The following is a 19,757-nucleotide window of genomic DNA, read 5'->3' on the forward strand; positions in this document are numbered from 1 at the left end:
ACCCGTTGTCTAACCACATTTGTTTTTGCAGCACGCCCTACTCTCTGTAGGGTTTGGAGAGGCAACTAGAAGTTGAGTCAAGACGTGGCACAAGAAAAATGATTGGAAGGGTACTGCATTATTCCTGCAAAAGATTATACTGTATAGTTAATCAGCTTGGTATGAACTCCCCTTACCCTACTGTATGAACAGTACTGTACATAGAAAAGCGAGTACTGTACATTCATCCGTGGATTTCAATGTATCACAAAACGGGATTATCTCGTTTGATAGAAATAAATGATGCATTGCTCAAAATGGGTGAAACGGGAGGTGAAGATATGAACTCAAGTTTCAAGGCTCAGCAAGAAGATGTTGTCATTAGAGAAGTTTTGACATCAGGCACGGCCCTTCTTCAGTATTCTCAGTCAGTTGAAAAAGAACTTCGACAGTTGGAAAACTTGAGTATTCAAGATTTCATCAACAAGGATCAAGATATTGCTACTCCACATCACCAGATCACAAAAGGTGATTCCATATTGGAACTTAGTGATGGACAGTTTTTTTTAAATGTTTGCCCCAGAACCAAGTGAACGTAAAGGGGCCTAAAATGAAATGCTATTAATGTTAGAATGACAATGGGAGGTTGGGTTAGGTTTTGCCATAGTTTGAGAATGACCAAAACTTCAAAGTAAACGGAGGATTCACTGGAATTCCAAGTAGTCTATAGATTGGAAGGCATTGTACCACCGAACATCTGCCAAACAGCCCATTGAAAGACCCAGAAATAAGAGAAAGATGAAACGAACCCGCTCTACAATCACCAGGTGGTTAGACAGATTGACATTCTGCATGAGCTTGTTAACAACCAACAGCCTCGAGCCCATGGAGTCAGCAACTTACCGCCTAGAATGCTGGAGAGAAAAACAGACCACAGCCCACCTGGTGAAGCCATCCAGAGCCTCTATGAGTCTCATCCCTATGGAACAAACCTCTGTAGAAAGCATTAGGTTACTCTGAATCGAGCTAGAGTTGGAAGAACTGGAGACAATCTTCATAAGCGGAGTCTCGACACCTCCGCCGAGTGTCCATGTGGTCATTCCATCCAGATAATGGACCACATACTTTGTGGGTATGAACAGTAATGTGAAAATACAAATCTCCTACATGCCCTGTAATACATTAAGACTTATTTATGATCTACTATTTTATTATTTAACCCTTTTACCCCAAGGCTTTTTGGAAATTTCCAACCCTTAACCACCAGGGGGTTATTTTTTTCCCATCACATTTTGCAGTATATATTTTTTAAATTGCTCTAACACCCTTAATTTTTGTCATAGAGAGGTTAGGTTGGTCTCATTCTCTTGGAAAATGCCTGAATTTTCTCAAAAATTATCAAAAATATGAAAAAAAAATTTTTTTATAGCAATTTTTTGCAAGGACATACCGGTACGTCCATGGGGGTAAAGGGATGGCTTTTGTGAAACGTACCAGTACGTCCTTTGGGGGTAAAAGGGTTATGACTTATTTATGATCTACTATTTTATTATTTAAAATTCTATGGTCTTTCAGCCTCCTAAAATAGGTTCCACCTTCCTATACGCTGAGGAGGTATAGTATATATGAGCACCAAAATATAAACAAGAGGTTGAAATGAAAAGAAAAATAAGCCAACACAGAATGAGGAAGAAGGAAGACTTGCCTTGCTTCGGCGAAACTTAAAAGTTCCTCTGTCATAAAGATAAAAAATTTCTCAATTCTGTAGAACCTTGTTTCATATATGGCAAAACTGCCGTGAGACCTAAGTGCACAACATTCACCCTTATTTAACTAGATTGTGTGACAGAACTATTGCCTCAAACACAGCTAGAATTACGAGATAACACAGGGAAAACACCGAGTTGTTGAGTTACGCAAAAAGGAATACAGATGGCGCTGTCGGCGGCGCTATGCACGCATACAAAGCAAGAGAGGAGAGGTACCTTACGAGCGGCTCTCCTTTCTTTCTCGTTTTTTGTTTTCTTGCCACTTGACCCCTTCGAAGTGTTAATTCTGTTCGGGGTGCAGATTGCTATGTGGCGTATCAAGAATACGTCCTCTGATATTTCGCAATATCCCTGGTTCATTTATTTAGGGATATTCGCTCCAGGAGTTAGAATTCTAGGTACTTTAAGGTAAATTCTCTGGGAATATCACCGTAGTCAAATATACCCAAGGAAGCTACCCTATAGGAACTTCCATCAGGACGACATGGCTATCTCACCCAAAAATAGATTTTTCGCTTCGCTCAAAATCCGTTTTGTGAGACTACAATTGACAAATTTCCTAAGGGCTAATTAATATCCAAAGTAGAGCCTCATTCCAAGAGACTTATCGCAGAACATAATGATCGGGAACCATTACCCAGAGAATAAAAAATTGAGATAAAAAAAAAACCTATCTTAGAAGTTTCCTTTAATTCTTAATATTTGAAACAGAGACCATTTTTAAAATTATTGTTATTATTATTACTATCCAAGCTTGGAAAAGTTATATGCTGTACGGCCAAGGGCTACAACAGGGACAATAGCCCAGTAAGGAAAGGAAAAGGGAAAATAGACTACAAGTAAACTAATGAACAATTAGAATAACAGATTTTAAAAACAGTAATATTAAAATAGATAATTCATAAATATATTATAAAAACTTATGTCAGCCTGTTCAACATGAAAACATTTGCTGCAAGTTTGAACTTTTGAAGTTCTACTGATTCAACTGCCTGATTAGATCATTCCACAACTTGGTCACAGCTGGAATAAAAACTTCTAGAATACTGTGAAGTATTGAGCCTCAGGATGGAGAAGGCCTGACTATTAGAATTAACTGCATACCTAATATTATAATTGATTGATTGATCTAAGGTTTTCTGGCATCCTGACATCTAAGGTCATTGACGCCGATATCGTTTATTGTGAATAAAAAATAAAATATTCAATTAAAACCATAAAAGCAAAGATGTCATTTTGAAAGTTAAATATCGTTCAGAAGACCTGCTTCTGAAATGAAGTTAAAATTACTACTAGCATGGTAGGACACATCATGTCCAAGAATCTTGGCAAGGATGACCCTGCCATCCTCACCTCGAACCTCAAACAGGTATCGATTTCTCTTACTACTATATATAGGGCATTATTATTATTATCATTATTACTATCCAAGCTACAACCCTAGTTGGAAAAGCAAGATGCTATAAGCCCAGGGGCTCCAACAGGGAAAAATAGCCCAGTGAGGAAAGGAAATAAGGAAATAAATAAATGAAGAGAACAAATTAACAATAAATCATTCTAAAATAAGTAACAACGTCAAAACAGACATGTCATATATAAACTATTAACATCAAAAACAAATATATCATAAATAAACTATAAAAAGACTCATGTCCGCCTGGTCAACAAAAAAGCATTTGCTCCAACTTTGAACTTTTGAAGTTCTACTGATTCAACTACCCGATTAGGAAGATCATTCCCCAACTTGGTAACAGCTGGAATAAAACTTCTAGAGTACTGCATAGTATTGAGCCTCATGATGGAGAAGGCCTGGCTATTAGAATTAACTGACTGCCTAGTATTACGAACAGGATAGAATTGTCCGGGAAGATCTGAATGCAAAGGATGGTCAGAATTATGAAAAATCTTGTACAACAAGCTTAACAAAGTAAATGAATGACCTATGCCAAGCAGACTTCAGATTCAACCCAATCGAGCATTAGCTATGTATTCCCAGAGGGCATAGTTCTTTACAGGACCATCCAATTGTGGAACAAAACTACATTTATTCCTTCAATATTTTGACCACAAGCAGAAATTTTGTAAGTCGCTTCAACATAAAAGCCCTGAAAGAAAGAGGCTATCATCCTCTCCAGATAAAATATTAACAGTCCGACTTAAAAAGGACTTCTCAAAATAGACGACAATCCCGAGCCTCGTTAAGAAGTTCCACAAAACGGTCGTCAAAGAATGGCCACTCAATTGTTTATGAGCACTTCAGTGTCTCTAAGAAAAATTTCCTCTTGCTTGAGGGTACACATTGGCACACTATTATCTTATTTCTCTTCTTGTTATTTTGAGTTTCTATAGTTTATATATGAAAGATTTATTTTAATGTTATTATTCTTTAACTTCTCTTGTAGTAGATTTCGTTATTTCCTTTCCTCACATAGCTATTTTCCCTGTTGGGGGCCTTGGGTTTATAACATCCTACTTTTCCAACTAGGGATGTAGCTTAGGAAGTAATAACTCTTATAATAATAATAATAATGATAATAATAATAATAATAACCACTCTGCTACTGGGGCTGTGACTTCTGAAAACATTCAGTGAAGAGCATTCAAAACATAACTTAAACTGACAAATTCTGTCTTCTAACAAACTTGAGGTATTTAGTGTCCGTTAAAAATGTCCAAGTTCTATTTACTCTATAAAACTGGTGTACCTCAGTATCTTTAACACATGCAGACATTATGTACTTTGGTGGGAAGTAGTCGAGTTGTTTTTGTTTGAGAGCGATCAAGATTAATATAAATATTTTCTACAAAGATTAAGTTATTGAATCCTGATCCAGCCCGGTGACAGAGCACAGGTATTTACAACTTATCTCCACCTTTGAATTGCAGCTAACACTGTGAAAGTGGTCTCTATGGAGAACCTGGTTTAAAATAGAAACTTGTGATGAAAAACATCTAAAACTGGTCTCCAAAAGTCTCACACTACTTTGAACAGCTCTCGTAATTACTCATACATAAAGCCCAAAGCACAAGCATAAAATCATAGCGAGGAAGCGGTAGTAAAGACGTACGTCTACTAGGGAGACCAGGAGACGGCGCCGTCTTGCTAACTCGGCCACTCCTACACAGGGGTGAGGCAGTTGGTAAGCATACAATGTTACCAGAATCATACAACTTGAATTCTGGTCATAACTAAATGACTCAGGAGTAAACTCATACATATATAATGAGGGTTTGAACTTGCGTAGGAATAAAATAAAATTATGGATTATGTGTCCGGGGGGTTTTTGAAACAACTGCTAAATTCCAAAAGAATTGTAAGTTTATTAATGAAAGAAAACTTCTCAGGTCTCCATCACTGCATATATTTTTTGGGCTGTACACTCAACTTGAATAAAGTCTACATTTTTTTATTATTCCAAACACAATTACTACAATCTTCCTTGCTAGGCATGAATATTGTACTTACATAAACCTATGGGATCAAATTCATAATCATATTATACTATTAGCACCCTATGGAACAAAGTTATTAAATCTCTCTACACTGTCCCTTAGGCTCAAGTAGTCAGTGGATGTCATGCATAGAAGGAAAAGAAGGACTTTTACATATACAGGAGAGAAACCGGAAGGGGAAACGTGCAAGAAATCTTGGGGAAGGATATAAAGTTTACTATGCAAGGGAAAATACAAGGAGAAATGTGGGAGGAATTAATCTACTTTAAGATTTGCAGGAAAATGTCAGAAATCAAGCTCATGAGAAAGATAATATGGCATATCCTCTCGACATGTGTCCCTTAAAGGTGTGGTGAAAAACAGCATGAATTTAGAGGGAAACTACTAGAATACATAGGAAGAGCTCGAAGGAGTGAACTGCTAGTGTTATCTGGGGATAACAGTTTTGGAAGAAACAATCAGGAAGGTGAAAGATTGATGGAATTAGCAGAAGCTATGAATTGTCATGAATACAGAAGTTTGAGAAAAGGAGAAGTCATTGAGTAACATAAAATGGACAAAATGTTTCACAAATTTACTATGTGTTAGATACCCAAGAAAACCATTACGGATTGTAAGATTACAAATAAATCCATAGAACCTCATAAACTGGTAGTGGCAGATTTCAGGCTGAAAGCAATAAGGAAAGGAAAGGCCCCATCCACAAACAGGATCAAAACTTAAAAGGTAAAGTGGGGTATAAGGTACAAGAGTTCAGAGAAGCTTCTATCCTGGCAATATTTCTTCTACGCTTGACCTCATTTCTCCGGATCTTGCCTCGAGGAAGAAGTGCATATCATCATCGGGGTCTCCTGAAATGGAAAATCCTACATTAGAGCATTGTTGGACATTTGGAAAATGTTGCTGTTCCACAGAATAGCTTGCAATGGGTAAGAATAATCAAAGACTGGCTTTACTGTTCTGTCAATTTTCTCTGATACTGTACTTCATTATCCATTTTAATCATGTAAGCGCCCTAACTCATTTGAGCAGATTGTAAATTTTCTTAGTTCCAAATAAAGCGTTGAGAGAAGGACACAGTTTCATTACAACCTCCTTTATCTTAATTTATCCAACGCATCCTTGAAGAGAGAGTATTTAATGCAAATTATTTATCGCCGTGAATATGCCAACAGGTTACGAGCCAAGGTTATTGGCAAAACCATTCGATGGTGATGTCAATAATTATGATATACAGGAAGACTCTGTGGCCACAATGCACATTCTCAACTTGCATTCAACATATGATAAATGAGCTGACAAACGGCCAAATGACTTTAATTTAGCAAGAGCAAAACAAACTGTATGACTACCTAATAAACTGTTTTGATAGTCTCTCCCATGGTCTAATTCTAATTAGAACAGTAATAAAATAAGTACATGTTTTAAATGCAGTGAACCAGGCTTATATGGAGCTGTAAAAGTGAATCTATCACCTCACGTTCAATAGACTATAACAGTAATAACCAGAGTGGCACCAAGTAGAGCGCAGACCTCCGTCACAGCGTCTTATTTCTTGACCTGCTTGACTTTAGACCTTGACCTTCCAAAATTCAATCATTTCCAGCTTTTCACATATCAGTTGATCCCTACATGTTTCATTACTCTGTGATTAACCCTTTTACCCCCAAAAGAAAGTACTGGTACGTTTCACAAAAGCCATCCCTTAACCCCCATGGACGTACAGGTACGTCCTTGCAAAAAAATACTATAAAAATTTTTTTTCTTATTTTTTTATATTTTTTTGAGAAAATTCAGGCATTTTCCAAGAGAATGAGACCAACCGGACCTCTCTATGACAAAAATTAAGGCTGTTTGAGCAATTTAAGAAAAATATACTGAAAAATGTGCTGGGAAAAAAAAATAACCCCTTGGGGGTTAAAGGTTGGAAATTTCCAAATAGTTTGGGGGTAAAAGGGTTAAAATTGGGACCAGGAAGCTCTACTGAGTGCCCCTCTAGTTCTTATAAGCGGTGCAACTTTCAGAGTACTAGAATTGACGACAAATGATTGTAGAGCTGCAAGTAATAGGCAAAGCAACAGCTACATAAAGTCTGCAGACGATAAACCACCGAGGGACTATTATAATTTCCATGCAATACATTTTGATGGGCCTAGTTTAGAATAATTGTATAAGGGCTGGGTTATAAACTTGAAAATTAAATGATAATAACTATCTTAAACGTACTGTACTTCAATCTGTAACTGATGCTTTGAAAGCCCAATTTAAGAATCGGTAAAAAAAAAGGGATTTTGACGAAGGAAAAATCTATTTCTGGGCGAGGAACCTGTGTCACCCAGTGAAATGCTCCTTATAGCACCATTTCTAAGGTATAAATACTGCTAAATATCCATCCATCCATATACCAAGGCACTTCCCCCAATTTTGGGGGATAGCCGACATCAACAAGAAACAAAACAAAAAGGGGACCTCTACTCTCTACGTTCCTCCAGCCTAACAAGGGACTCGGCCGAGTTCAGCTGGTACTGCTAGGGTGCCACAGCCCACCCTCCCACATTTTCCACCACAGATGAAGCTTCATACTGCTGAGTCCCCTACTGCTGCTACCTCCGCAGTAGGGCATTCAGCTAAATATACCTGAGAAAAAAGTTGCATGGAATGCCCGGAATATATCCAGCTCGCTCACTCTGAGTGTTGGTATAGTAACTGGGGTGTGTTAGAACCACGACCAGAGGTCCCTCACCAATTAGTCCTCTCCTTCCTCAATATCTCCTTCCGTTCCGGAAGGGCCGGGATAATTTGAGAATCGTATCTATAAAATAGTAGCTATGATTCTTACAACGGATTCAGCTATCCTATTAAAAATTAGTAAAAACAAAAGCATAGCCCTTCATCGGAAGACGGGGATAACGCCTGAACCTCATCTTTCCTACGATGAGGGTGAACGGCCTGAGTTACGGCAACAGGAACGTTCGAGGGGACGTCTGCATGATTGATGACGCTTCTCGTTCCCTTAAGCCGTTCGACATTACTTCTCCCATGGGTTCGAGAGCTCGAAAGAGGTCTTAGGCTAGGTGAACGACAAGATCGTGCAGACGCACCCTCCACAACCTCAAACAAAAAGATTTCAAGATTAGAATAAAGAGAAAACAATTAACGATAGCTTAAACTCAGAAAAGAACGTTGTACATCACCAAACAACTTCCCAAAAGAGTAAAACCACGAGAGTGAACTTCAATATGACAGCCAGCTAGACGGGCAGAAGAAGAACTGAAGGTGTTGTTGTTGTTCCACCTGAACTACCGCTAGGGTGCGGGTATACACCTTCGATAGCGTGAGATTTTTAATTTCTGCCAGGGCGTCAGGAGACTTCAGCTCTTTATATAACCAGCGGGTAAGTTTTATATTTAAAAAACAAAAATGCTTCAGCGAGATATTTTGCGTCTAAAGCATACCTACTACTACATGTGGCACTCACCTTTAACCTGTGGTTGAAAAGATCCGATTCCTGGCATTTACTGTCGGTTCCCTCTTTGACCGCTGATTTGCAGGGCACCTGTCAATCACAATACCAAATTAGTTACAAAACTATAAAATTATAAACAGTAAACTAACTAATGAAATATATATCAAAGTCATATGGACAAGTCTCCAAGTCTCCCCACATACAAAAAAAAGTCACTAACTCAAAATAGTATATTCCACAGCGAACTCCAAAATAGGTTTAGTGTTTCGATAACATTACACAGGAGGTTACACAATGTGTATTTTGTAAATATCCAATAGCTAAATTTATAAACCATAGAGTCAATTATTACTCAATTATAATAGCAGAGGCCTGTGGAATGGGCAACTTGGCCAAAGGGGAAGCCAGTAAAAAGAAAATCACTTAACCCTTTAACCCCAAAAGGACGTACTGGTACGTTTCACAAAAGCCATCCCTTTACCCCCATGGACGTACCGGTACGTCCTTGCAAAAAAAATGCTATAAAATTTTTTTTTTCATATTTTTGATAATTTTTTGAAAAACTTCAGGCATTTTCCAAGAGAATGAGACCAACCTGACCTCTCTATGACAAAAATTAAGGCTGTTAGAGCAATTTGAAAAAAAATATACTGCAAAATGTGCTGGGAAAAAAATAACCCCTTGGGGGTTAAGGGTTGGAAATTTCCAAATAGCCTGGGGGTTAAAGGGTTAACAACTAAATTATGAACCTTTCTGTTTTGCAGTTAAAGGCAAAGATATGACTTGAACTATACAAGTAGAAGTTATGCAGGATACTCCCAATCATGGGCATCCGACATCTTGCACTAGAGCGGAGAAAAAACACCGAAAAACACAGCCAAAAAATCACAACAAGCGGAAGCGATGATGCTATGAAAAGGAGTGACGTAGTTGGCGTGGGTTGAGATGGTGGTAGTAGCATTCAGTGGTGGGTGTTGAACGGCACCTCGCTGTAACGGGGATATTGAGGAGGAGATATCTAAATGGCGCGAGACCTCTGGTTGTGATTTATCAGGCCCCAGTATTATACCGACACCTTATATAGGTGAGCGAGCTGGGTTCAACCCTGGCATTCCTATGCAACTTTTTTCTCTGGTAATTCATAGCAGTTATATACTTTAGAAATGATGTAAAAGGAGCATTTCACGGAGCGGCACAGGTCTCTCGCCCAGAAATAGATTTTTCCTTCGTCAAAATCCCTTTTATACTTCGAACTACCCCGATAACAAGACTATTTATTGCCTTATAGAACTTTTATCTTATTATTGGGTTGTTTACCAAGACTTAGAGTAAAATATTTTACTCCCTTAGGTTTGGACCAATGATCTTTCAGGAACAAAGAATAAAGTTGCGTCCACACAGGCAACAATAATTTGTGAGACGACTTCTCAAGTTTAATCATTCCTTGTTGCTGTCAGTTTCTTCTGAGCCCTTAGTAAATGCCCTTTGAAAACAGTAGGGCTTGAATTCAAAAAAGCAATGACACCTTGGTCCATATGCTCCAAATATTATTTTTATAATTATCATTATTACTAGTTAAGCTACAACCCTACTTGGAAAAGCAGGATACTATAAGCCCTTGGGAGCTAATAGGAAAAAATAGCCCAGTGAGGAGAGGAAACAAGGAAATAATGCACAACTAAAATAAAATATTCTAAGAAGAGTAACAACATTAAATAGATCTTGCACATACAAACTATAAAAAGTTTAAAAAATTAAGGGGAAGAGAAAAAAAGATTGAATAGCGTTACCGAGTCTACCCTGAAGCAACAGAACTCTATTCCGAAACAGCGGAAGACTGGTACAGAGGCTATGGCAGTACCCAAGACTAAAGAACAATGGTTTGATTTTGGAGTGTCCTTCTCCTAGAAGAGAAGCTAAAGATACCTAATGAGTCTCTTCTACCCTTACCAAGGGAAAGTGGCCACTGAACAATTAACAGTGCAGGAGTTAACCCCCTGGAGAGAAGAATTGTTTGGTAATCTCAGTATTGTCAGGTGCATGAGGGGAGAGAAGAATGTGGAAAGAACAGGCCAGACTACCTGGTGTATTATGTACAGGGAAAGGAAAAAAGAGCTGTAACCAGTGAGAGGGATCCACTCCTGTCTGGCTAGTCAATGGACTCAAGTGAGCAGGAGCATTGTCCAGTACTAAAACTTTAAACAAACCCTTGGAAACATAACACTGTCAGACGTCTGGTGAAATAAAGGTGTGTAAAGCAATCACTCGAGCCTTCTTGTTAAATCTTTAGATGACAGGCAGTTGTCTCTTCCATTATCCCCCCTGGATCCTCTGCCTGATACACCAGCAAGGGTTTCAGCTGTAGGAATCGAGTCAATTTCTCCTTATATAGTTAAGGCTTGGCAAAAACAAAATGCTTCAGCGAGATATTTTGCATCTAAAGCATACCTACTGCTACATGTGGCACTCACCTTTAACCTGTAGTTGAAAAGATCCGATTCCTGGCATTGACTGTAGGTTCCCTCTTTGACCGCGGATTTGCATGGCACCTGTCAATCACAATACTAAATTAGTTACAGAACTTTATAAACAGTAAACTAATAAAATTTATAACAAAGTCATACGGACAAGTCTCTAAGTCTCCCCACATACAAAAAAGTCACTAACTCAATATAGTATACTCCACAGCGAACTCCAAAATAGGTTTAGTGTTTCGATAACATTACACAGGAGGTTACACAATGTGTATTTTGTAAACATCCAATAGCTAAATTTATAAACTATAAATAGAGTCAATTATTACTCAATTATAATAGCTGAGGCCGGTGGATTGGGCAATTTGGCCAAAGGAAAGCCAGTAAAAAGAAAATCACTTAACAACTAAATTATAAACCTTTCCGTTTTGCAGTTAAAGGGAAAGATATGACTTTACTGAACTATACAAGTAAAAGTTAGGCAAGATACTCCCAATCTTGGGCATCCGACATCTTGCACTAGAGCGGAGAAAAAACGCCGAAAAACACAGCCAAAAAATCACAACAAGCGGAAGCGATGATGCTATGAAAAGGAGTGACGTAGTTGGCGTGGGTTGAGATGGTGGTAGTAGCATTCAGTGGTGGGTGTTGAACGGCACCTCGCTGTAACGGGGATATTGAGGTGGAGATATCTACATGGCGCGAGACCTCTGGTTGTGATTTATCACGCCCCAGTATTATACCGACACCTTATATAGGTGAGCGAGCTGGGTTCAACCCTGGCATTCCTATGCAACTTTTTTCTCTGGTAATTCATCGCAGTTATATACCTTAGAAATGATGCAAAAGGAGCATTTCTCGGAGCGGCACAGGTCTCTCGCCCAGAAATAGATTTTTCCTTCGTCAAAATCCCTTTTTTACTTCGAACTTCTCCGATGATAAGACTATTGCCTTATAGAACTTTTATCTTATTATTGGGTTGTTTACCAAGACTTAGAGTAAAATACTTCTTTACTCCCTAAGGTTTGGACCAATCATCTTTCAGGAACAAAGAATAAAGTTGCGTCCACACAGGCAACAGTAATTTGTGAGACGACTTCTCAAGTTTAATCATTCCTTGTTGCTGTCAGTTTCTTCTGAGCCCTTAATAAATGTCCTTCGAAAACAGTAGGACTTGAATTCAAAAAAGCAATGACACCTTGGTCCATATGCTCCAAATAATTATTATTATTATAATTATCATTATTACTAGTTAAGCTACAACCCTACTTGGAAAAGCAGGATACTATAAGCCCTGGGGAGCTAATAGCAAAAAATAGCCCAGTGAGTAGAGGAAACAAGGAAATAATGAACAACTAAAATAAAATATTCTAAGAAGAGTAACAAAATTAAATAGATCTTGCATATATAAACTATAAAAAGTTAAAAAAATTAAGGGGAAGAGAAACAAAGATTGAATAGCGTTACCGAGTTTACCCTGAAGCAAGAGAACTCTATTCCGAAATAGCGGAAGACTGGTATAGAGGCTATGGCAGTACCCAAGACTAAAGAACAATGGTTTGACTTTGGAGTGTCCTTCTCCTAGAAGAGATACCTAAGATAGCTAATGAGTCTCTCCTACCCTTACCAAGGGAAAGTGGCCACTGAACAATTAACAGTGCAGGAGTTAACCCCCTGGAGAGAAGAATTGTTTGGTAATCTCAGTATTGTCAGGTGCATGGGGGCAGAGAAGAATGTGGAAAGAATAGGCCAGACTATCTGGTGTATTATGTACAGGGAAAGGAAAAATGAGCTGTAACCAGAGAGAGGGATCCACTCCTGTCTGGCTAGTCAATGGACTCAAGTGAGCAGGTGAGCAGGAGCATTGTCCAGTACTAAAACTTTTAAACAAAACCTTGGAAACATAACACTGTCAGACTTCTGATAAAATGGCGTGTCACTCGACCCTTCTTGTTAAATCTCTAGATGACAGGCAGTTGTCTCTTACATCATACCCCTGGATGCTCTGCCTGATACACCAGCAAGGGTTTCAACTGTAGGAACCAAGTCAATCTCTCCTTATATAGTTAAGGCTTGGCAAAAACAAAAATGCTTCAGCGAGATATTTTGCGTCTAAAGCATACCTACTACTACATGTAGCACTCACCTTTAACCTGTAGTTGAAAAGATCCAATTCCTGGCATTTACTGTCGGTTCCCTCTTTGACCGCTGATTTGCAGGGCACCTGTCGATCACAATACCAAATTAGTTACAGAATTTTATAAACACAGATAATTATTCAGTGTTGCTATTCATCGTAGTATTCTGTTTACGTATTGTTGAACAATATAGGTAATATAATTTCCAGACTACACCTAGTATCATTGAATAAGGAAAACAGTAAACTAATACAATTTATATCAAAGTCATACGGACAAGTCTCTAAGTCTCCCCACATACAAAAAAAAGTCACTAACTCAATATAGTATATTCCACAGCGAAATCCAAAATAGGTTTAGTGTTTCGATAACATTACACAGGAGGTTACATAATGTGTATTTTGTAAACATCCAATAGCTAAATTTATAAACCATAGAGTCAATTATTACTCAATTATAATAGCTGAGGCCGGTGGATTGGGCAACCTGGCCAAAGGGAAGCCAGTAAAAAGAAAATCACTTAACCCTTTTACCCCCAAAGGACGTACAGGTACGTTTCACAAAAGCCATCCCTTTACCCCCATGGAGGTACCGGTACGTCCTTGCAAAAAAAAAAATGCTATAAAAATCTTTTTTTCATATTTTTGATAATTTTTTGAAAAAAATTCAGGCATTTTCCAAAAGAATGAGACCAACCTGACCTCTCTATGACAAAAATTAAGGCTGTTAGAGCAATTTGAAAAAAATATCCTGCAAAATGTGCTGGGAAAAAAATTAACCCCTGGGGGTTAAGGGGTGGAAATTTCCAAATAGCCTGGGGGTAAAAGGGTTAATGGAAAAAACAACAGAAAAAAATAGGATTCTTTTGGACAAATTAAAAGAAATTGGAAGAAAGTAAACAATGTTGAATTTAAATTTGACTTAGTTTTTTGTACCTCATTTAAGGTTTATGATTGATTGAAGGAGGAGGAGGAGGAAGAGGAGGAGGAGGAGGGGAGAGAGAGAGAGAGAGAGAGAGAGAGAGAGAGAGAGAGAGAGAGAGAGAGAGAGAGAGAGAGGGAGAATTTTTTTTTCTAATAATTAGTTCAAATATGATTTACTGTGCATTAACGATGTGGATAATTTTCCATGATCAGACCTCTAACCCAAGGACTATAGTCCATTTCTTTTAGCAATGCATATTTGCACCGACTCGCAGCGGTGCCCTTTTAGCTCGGAAAAGTTTCCTGATCGCTGATTGGTTAGAATGATCTTGTCCAACCAATCAGCGATCAGGAAACTTTTCCAAGTTAAAAGGGCACCGTTGCGAGTCGGTGCAAATATGCATCGCTAAAAGAAATGGACTATAGCTTCCTCCTTTGTTGCTTTTTAAAAGGGGTGTTTTTTTAAATTAAATAGAAAATAATCCTCATCTCTTACCTAGAGAACTTGGTTTTTGCATTTAAGTCATGCGGTTTCTTGGTGCGTTCTCTATTAGTGTACTTGCTGTTCAGTAGCTCGATTTACTTCAGCAAACTTTCATGATCTGAAAATAAGATCATTCATGGATAAGCATGTCATGAAATACTTCTGGAAACAAGTAAAATCTATTGAATTGAAAAAAAGAAAGCAATGATAAGAAAAAAAAATGTCAGTGCAGTAAGCCAGTCTTTTTACACAAGTTTTCCAATGAATAACACTGGAAGGTTATTCGCCAATAATAAGATTATACATTAAAAGCATTGATGGCCACTCATAGGACTGCTAACACAGAACTCGTGTAACATTTGTGTCAAATTTGTTGATGTATATACATAATATCCCCAGAATATAGTCATCATCATCTCCTCCTCGCCTATTGACGCAAAGGGCCTCAGTTAGATTTCGCCAGTCGTCTCTATTTTGACCTTTTAAATCAATACTTACCCTTTCATCATCTCCCATCCCACTTCATGCTTCATAGTCCTCAGCCATGTAGGCCTGGGTCTTCCCACTTTTCTAGTGCCTTGTGGAGCCCACTTGAAAGTTTAGTGAACTAATTTCTCTTGGGGAGTGCCCAAATATTAATATGGAAGCCATTTTAGCACTTGCTTTCCTGTAAATATCAAAAACAAATCTTCTATTATTTCTATGCACTAAAACATCTAAAAATGGCAATTTACAATTATTCTCTTCTTCAATAGTGAAATTTATGGAGTATACTAAACTATTTAACTTTTCCAAAAAAATATTTAGATTCTCATATGTAGGCCAAACACAAAAAAATATCGTCAACTTAACGAAACCAAAGAACCCCTTTAGGCAAAATCGCTGGTAACAGTTTAACTTCGAAAAATTCCATGTAAAGGTTACTGAGTACTGGGGATAGGGGATTACCCATTGCCATTCCAAACTTTTGCAGGTAGTACTTTACATTAAAAATAAATTTAAAGTCTTTAACAGATAATTTTATCAATTCACTGATTGGAATAAACATGATAACCCTGATTTTGTCTTGAATTTGTCAAGTAAACCTTTACAAGCTAATGCTTATAGTGCACTAGGTTATGGTTTAAGTTTTTCTTTCTCTCCGGAAATACCCTGATTAGTAGACAATCGGTATTATTACTTTAAGTGTATATGTGAAACCATCTTGTCGTACTCATTTCTAAGGCCTGCCGTTCTTTACAGGCCGTTTTTGTCATCTTGTTTTTAAAAGAAAAGGCTTAACAGCATCTAAGAGCTTATTTTTATTCTACGGATAGTTGTACAGACTATATTTGTATTGCAAGGTCCTCAGATGAATACAGTTAAAACTGAGTAAAGTTGCTTTTCCATGACGCACAATCTGGCGATCGGAAACACACAATACAGACTATCCACCCTACGGATATAACTCATTTTCATCAGAAACTTTTCTTGTCCATAAAACACAATTTCAGTTCCTTGAATATGCCAAATTACTGTCCCTAACTATGTTCACTGACCTCTGACAAAAACTTGGTGCACGAGTCATAATAATCATGCTTAGATAGCTCCTTCTCGCTGTTCTGTTTTGGTTCGATGCACACCTCTCTCTCTCTCCCCCCAGTATCAACTACATTACAAGATCTCTAGGCAAAAACTAATAAATACTAGAGGGAGCTTATTCCTCGACCCTAACATGTATTAATTGGCGTGGACTTTAATACACTCAATTATGAGGCAAGTTTAAAGTCCCTGTGACCACGATGTCCAAACTTATGGCTGATTACGTGTATTGGACCTTTTGCTTGACCGTGACCTTGACCTTACAAAATTTAATAATTGCCAGCTTTTTACACAACAGGTAATCCCTGCAAGTTTCATTACTCTACGATTAAAATTGTAGCCAGGGAACTGTTAACAGATAAACAAACAAACAGGGGATAAAACATAACCTCCTTCCAACTTGGTTGGCAGAGGTAAATAACTAATAAGGTGACATTTTGGTCAATATTTCAAGTTCTTATCAGCACCCTTAGGAATCAAAACCTAGAACTCCATGTACATACTATAGAGTATGAAGCCTACATTAGATACCTGTGTCCTCCAGGGTGACCAGACTTAGAAAACTGAAATAAGGGGTACTTAAATTGGAGAGGTAGTTGAACAACATGGACACACAACTTTCGTAAAGTTACACAAGCAGAGACTTGGCTACATTCATTACATATGTCGAGGCATCAGAATATTACAATCAAGCATGTTTTGCAGTTTTAAAGGATATTATGATGAAAGCCTTTCCATAATCCTTATAAAAATATTTTTAAAAATTTCACTGAAATAAATATTTTTTCAGATCTTTAAAATACGGGACCCAAAGATGGTTGATATGGGACACAGGACAAATTTCATAAATATGGTACAATAACGTTATTACGCAAGAGACAACGTTTGTATCGGGAATAGCATTGCATGGGTCATATTCACAAAATTTGGCCTCTATAGTCTAGCAATGAGAATTGAAGGTCATTTAAACCATTATTTGTTTTTTTGCCAGGAATATATAAAAGGAATGAAATAACCGAGCTTCCGCAACCCTACGAGGAAGACCTAAAAAAAAAATAATAGGTTCATTTTTATTAAGTGAAACAAATTTAGAAAATACAAAATGAATATTATACCTGATATAGAGAAAATGACAAAGCAGCATAAAAGAAAGTAAACTCAAAATAGTTAGATTATAGTACGCGCTATTGTAGAGGCTATGCCTCGTCCCTGAACCCGAAGAGAATGGAAAGCAAGAACGAAGGAAATAGGAGCAGGGATACAGCAGAAAACTTCAAAGTAGGAGCAGATAAGGAATGGGGGGTAAATTTACAGCTTAAACTATGGCTGGTTTAGGGATAAAGAAATAGCATGGAATCCACAATAACAATTACAGGGAAGCAAAACCTATAATAACCTCAACCACCTAACCAATATACAGTAGGGTAATCCCAACTTATTTCCTGGGTAGGCTTTGCCCACCTATACCAAGTTAAGCTTTGGTATTAGTCAAATTACCCTATTCAGGTACCATATGACCACACTAAAGGTAAATACTAAAGGTAAAATTCATCAATAAACTATTTAGGTAATTACAATAGGCTTAGGGTTGTGATGGCCGATGGAGTAACGTCGCTGACTGGTGAATGCCAGACTGGGGTTTGCGTCCCGCTCAAACTCATTAGTTCCTTTGGTCACTGCAACCTCACCATCCTTGTGAGCTAAGGATGGGAGGTTTGTGGGAGCCTATAGGTTTAATTGCAATGTCATCAGCAGCCATTGCCTGGCCCTCCTTGGTCCTACCTTGGGCGAATTTCGTATGTATAAATGGTCAGTCTCTAGTCTAGGACATTGTCACTGTCCCTTGCCTCTGCCATTCATGAGCGGCCTTTAAACCTTTACTGTCCATAACCCATTCACAATCACACTTTGGAAACCTTAAGTAATGCTTATACCAAGACTACAATAAACTCCTACTACAATTACGAAAAATAAGTCATTAAGGTTATTTTAGATATGAAAATAACGTAGGTTGAATAAATCTACTTCAAAATGGTTTCTCCTATTTCAGAAATATAAACGAGACCATAGCATGAGCAATTTAAATCTACGGTAGGGTTGGCAGACAGATGACAAGAGGCCTTATTGGCTAGTCGTTTTACGTGCTATTCATAAACCAAAGTAATTATTTATAATCATCAGAGTAATTTAATTTTCAATGGCATTCTTCTGGCATAGCCTTAGCTTATACCAGCCATCAGTAGAAACACAACAGCCAACTTTGTTACACAATTGTAGACAATCACGTACCAACTTACCAGGAGACTGATTCTCGATTAGTCTTGTCTTTGCCAGCAAATACCAAATAGTACGTCTTAGACAGTACACTGAGATGTTAGTTTATTCTTTGGATGTTTAAAAACATAATTAATTGCGTGAAAATACTTACAATAAGCTAATTGTAGCAGGAGAGACAAGGTTTTCTTGAACGAAACTTGCCGCGCACTATCACAACACACATGTTAGGTCACGTGACTTTGTTTACATTTTTGTCAACGTTCCAACAGACTTGCGAGCCACGAAGGGAACGTTCCAACAGCCTTGCGAACCACGAAGGGAACTGTATTTTCAACCAAGGTCTATAGACTTTGTTTTAAACCATTTATCTACCATATACTTTCGTAAATCACAATGATATATTATGAATATCTTTAATATATCATATTTCATCCAATTAATATTAAATTTGTCGTTACAGCTTCAATATTATCCTTTCATTATGACCTATAAAACACTGGATTTCAATTATAAATGAATGGCATGATCTTAAAAATTAATATAATTAATTATCAACGAATTTTCAGTAATGCAAAATGCTGTCTAGATAAAAATGTAAATCTTGCATTATTTCACAGCAGGTAGTAGGTTGGCCAAGGTACCTGCCACCCGTCGAGATACTACCACTAGAGTGCTACTGGAACTTTGACTAACCAGATTATTATTATTATCATTATTATTATTATTGGCTAAGCTACAACCCTAATTGGAAAAGCAAGATGCTATAAACCCAGGGGCTCCATCAGGAAAAAATAGCCTAGTGAGGAAAGGAAATAAATAAACTAAAAGAGAGGTAATGAACAATTGAAATGAAATATTTCAAGAACAGTAACAACATTAGAACAGAAATTTCATGTATAAACTATGAAAACTTCAAAAAAAAAAATAAGAGGAAAAGAAATAAGATAGAATAGTGTGCCCGATTGTACCCTCAAGCAAGAGAACTCTAATCCAAGACATAGTTCCCTTGCTTGAAGGTACACTCAAGTACACTATTCTATCTATTTCATTATTTCCTTTCCTCACTGGGCTATTTTTCCCTGTTGGAGCCCATATATGCCTTATAGCATCCTGCTTTTCCAACTAGGGTTGTAGCTTAGCTAATAATAATAATAATAATAATAATAATAATAGTACGAGACGAATATATTAAAATAAGTAAATTATTTTCATT

The 19,757-nt window shown here is 37.6% G+C and overlaps 2 long non-coding RNA genes across 4 annotated transcripts in view; both read right to left on the minus strand.

Annotated features, from left to right (window-relative positions):
• The window catches only part of LOC137636308 (uncharacterized), a 267,899-nt gene that overhangs the window by 174,511 nt on the left and 73,631 nt on the right, over nt 1-19,757 (minus strand). The gene's annotated exons all lie outside the window — the stretch shown is intronic.
• On the minus strand, nt 5,073-18,850 carry LOC137636311 (uncharacterized). 2 transcript variants are annotated; one of them, XR_011043052.1, is made up of 7 exons: nt 18,696-18,850; nt 15,185-15,353; nt 14,699-14,804; nt 13,288-13,365; nt 11,139-11,216; nt 8,680-8,757; nt 5,073-6,052 (listed from the first exon to the last, which is right to left on the minus strand). It is a non-coding gene; the product is annotated as an uncharacterized lncRNA (long non-coding RNA). The 2 variants fall into 2 exon arrangements; XR_011043051.1 differs by lacking the exon at nt 11,139-11,216.

This window comes from Palaemon carinicauda, unplaced genomic scaffold, assembly GCF_036898095.1.
Source record: "Palaemon carinicauda isolate YSFRI2023 unplaced genomic scaffold, ASM3689809v2 scaffold27, whole genome shotgun sequence".
NCBI lineage: Eukaryota > Metazoa > Arthropoda > Malacostraca > Decapoda > Palaemonidae > Palaemon > Palaemon carinicauda.